Genomic DNA, 3,205 nt, shown 5'->3' with positions numbered 1-3,205 from the left:
CGTTTCTAACGCACCGACGTCACAGCGCCGTTCAACGTGCGAAAGATTTTTTTGGTACGGGATTTTCCACAAACGGTATCCATCGAGTTTCGTTTTCCCATGCAGTGTTCGATAAAAACTCGTAGGAGGAGGAGGACTGGTTAAGCGCACGCGTGCAATCGCACCACTCGTGCATTTGCTCAAAGAAAACGCAACGCAAGAAAGCATAAAACTGCGTGCTGCCCACGATCCGACACAGTCAAAACGAGGTAGAAAACAAATTCTCTTCTCTTGATATATGATCCGACCCTCACACAGACGAAGCCACGGGAAGGCCCGAGGCCGCAATGTGCGTTCAAAGAGTAAGTGCTCAGTGTGTCCTGCAATTCACACCAAGTCTCGCAGCTGGCTGCGTTCTTCATCGACCCGAGAACCGAGTGATCCACCGCTTAGAGTCGTGTTTTTGGATTTTTCAATCAGTACGACAAAACACAAGTTGTTGTTTTTTTTTCGCGCCCGGCACATCCCATGCCATCTCGAAAGCGCAAAAAAAAGCTTCTTCTCAAACGCCTCTTCATTAATCAAAACAAAAGGGCGATCCTCGAGAAGAGACAAAAAGGGGGCGATGCGCCTTTTGAAACCCGCGGATTGTCCCGGTGCACTTGAAATCTCCTCTCAATCGAGGCAGCAGAGGGCTCCCGCTGGGCGCATCATCGAAAGGAACGGAGGCCACCCAAAGAAAAAGGCACATCCGAACCACAGTTGTTTTTTTTTTGTGCCGTCCCGACGGCATCCAAGCTTGGTCGGGATCGGCGCCAGATAAATTCGCACATCGAGTCCATTCCCCGTACAAGAGGAAGAAGACAAAACGATGCCAAATAACATCCGGTAATGATCCTTCCGCAGGTTCACCTACGGAAACCTTGTTACGACTTTTACTTCCTCTAAATGATCAAGTTTGGTCATCTTTCCAACACACCGGCGCAACCGAAAGGCCGCTCCGGGTATCGGTCCGAAGACCTCACTAAATCATTCAATCGGTAGTAGCGACGGGCGGTGTGTACAAAGGGCAGGGACGTAATCAACGCGAGCTTATGACTCGCGCTTACTGGGAATTCCTCGTTCAAAAGGAACAATTGCAAGCCCCTATCCCAATCACGAAGGAGGTTCCACGGGTTACCCAGTCTTTACAGACAGGGATAAAAACACGCTGCTTCCTTCAGTGTAGCGCGCGTGCGGCCCCGGACATGTAAGGGCATCACAGACCTGTTATTGCTCTGTTTCGTGCGGCTAGGAGCCGCTTGTCCCTCTAAGAAGGGTGCAAGGTGCAGAGAACCACGCACCTATTTAATAGGCTAGAGTCTCGTTCGTTATCGGAATTAACCAGACAAATCGCTCCACCAACTAAGAACGGCCATGCACCACCATCCACCGAATCAAGAAAGAGCTCTCAATCTGTCAATCCTCCCAGTGTCCGGGCCGGGTAAGTTTTCCCGTGTTGAGTCAAATTAAGCCGCAGGCTCCACTCCTGGTGGTGCCCTTCCGTCAATTCCTTTAAGTTTCAGCTTTGCAACCATACTTCCCCCGGAACCCAAATACTTTGGTTTCCCGGAAGCTGCCCGCCGAGTCATTTGAGTAACTCAGGCGGATCGCTGGTTGGCATCGTTTATGATTAGAACTAGGGCGGTATCTGATCGCCTTCGAACCTCTAACTTTCGTTCTTGATCAATGAAAACATTCTTGGCAAATGCTTTCGCAGTAGTTCGTCTTGCGACGGTCCAAGAATTTCACCTCTAGCGCCGCAATACGAATGCCCCCGTCTGTCCCTCTTAATCATTATCCTGTATTCCAAAAACCAACAGAACAGAAACAGGATCTTGTTCTATTATTCCATGCACTGTTATTCAGGCGAATCGCCTGCGTTGAGCACTCTAATTTTTTCAAAGTAAACGCGCCGGCCAAAGCAAGGCACCTGATGAAGGGAACCAAGCCACGACAGGCATGATGTTCAGCACGGGCCGTAACGTGGTGTCCACGCACTTCCCGCCTGTAACTGAGATCCAACTACGAGCTTTTTAACCGCAGCAACTTTAGTATACGCTATTGGAGCTGGAATTACCGCGGCTGCTGGCACCAGACTTGCCCTCCAATGGATCCTCGTTAAAGGATTTAGAGTGTACTCATTTCAATTACGGGGCCTCAAAAGAGTCCCGTATTGTTATTTTTCGTCACTACCTCCCCGTGCCGGGAGTGGGTAATTTGCGCGCCTGCTGCCTTCCTTGGATGTGGTAGCCGTTTCTCAGGCTCCCTCTCCGGAATCGAACCCTGATTCTCCGTTACCCGTAACAACCATGGTAGGCGCATAACCTACCATCGACAGTTGATAAGGCAGACACTTGAAAGAAACGTCGCCGGCTCGTGGCCGTGCGATCAGCACAAAGTTATCCAGAGTCACCACACAAAACGGACCGAAGCCCGATTGATCTTGGTCTAATAAAAGCACCCGTCGCCCCGAGGGGCTTCGGGCTCACTGCATGTATTAGCTCTAGAATTGCCACAGTTATCCAAGTAGGAAGAAACGATCTAAGGAACCATAACTGATTTAATGAGCCATTCGCGGTTTCGCCTTGTTTCGGCATGTACTTAGACATGCATGGCTTAATCTTTGAGACAAGCATATGACTACTGGCAGGATCAACCAGGTAATGTTTTCGTGGTGGGTCGCCCAAAACCCTACCAACGCGCGGACGCGGGGCCACCGTCAGGCGCCCCTTACGAACCGCAAACACACACAACGCTTAGGAATTACTTCCAAATCCAAGAAGAAATGAAGCACGTTCGAGCGCGCAGCCGGAATATCCCCGACCGAGGTCGGTACCGACGCGGCAAGAAGCGCATAAATTTCTTTCTCGTCGTAGCAACAGAAAGTCGTACGCCAAAAAAATCATTGACGACGCCTTCGCAGCGTTGCCGAGCTTTCAGGTCCCGTGAGGACGCGAGGACGCACCCCGGCCTTCGGTCAGAACGCACTCGTCATTTCACACCGTTCGGTTAGCGCGGACGCTCCGAAACACCCTCCTCTCGCATTCGTTTTCAAGACACAGGTGCACCCGAGAACCGACACCAACGGCAGACGCCAGAGATCGCAGGTACCTTGCTGTAACGACCATGCGGCGGAGGCAGCGGCCGAGACGGCGACGAAAGGCGTCGGCGACGTCGTCAGACG

At 51.4% G+C, this 3,205-nt stretch overlaps 2 non-coding genes across 2 annotated transcripts; both read right to left on the bottom strand.

Moving 5' to 3' along the window:
- Positions 1–283: 283 nt before the first annotated feature.
- On the bottom strand, positions 284–436 carry LOC120847162. Its single transcript, XR_005717239.1, has one exon. It is a non-coding gene; the product is annotated as a 5.8S ribosomal RNA (ribosomal RNA).
- A 432-nt stretch (positions 437–868) lies between these two features.
- LOC120847187 lies at positions 869–2,684 on the bottom strand. The gene has a single exon (XR_005717262.1). It is a non-coding gene; the product is annotated as a small subunit ribosomal RNA (ribosomal RNA).
- Positions 2,685–3,205: the final 521 nt, after the last annotated feature.

Source organism: Ixodes scapularis, unplaced genomic scaffold (genome assembly GCF_016920785.2).
Source record: "Ixodes scapularis isolate PalLabHiFi unplaced genomic scaffold, ASM1692078v2 ptg001158l_1___fragment_3__unscaffolded, whole genome shotgun sequence".
In the NCBI taxonomy this organism is placed as follows: Eukaryota; Metazoa; Arthropoda; class Arachnida; order Ixodida; family Ixodidae; genus Ixodes; species Ixodes scapularis.
The sequence above is the reverse complement of the archived record's forward strand: the minus strand, read 5'-3'. Positions and strand labels throughout refer to the sequence as shown.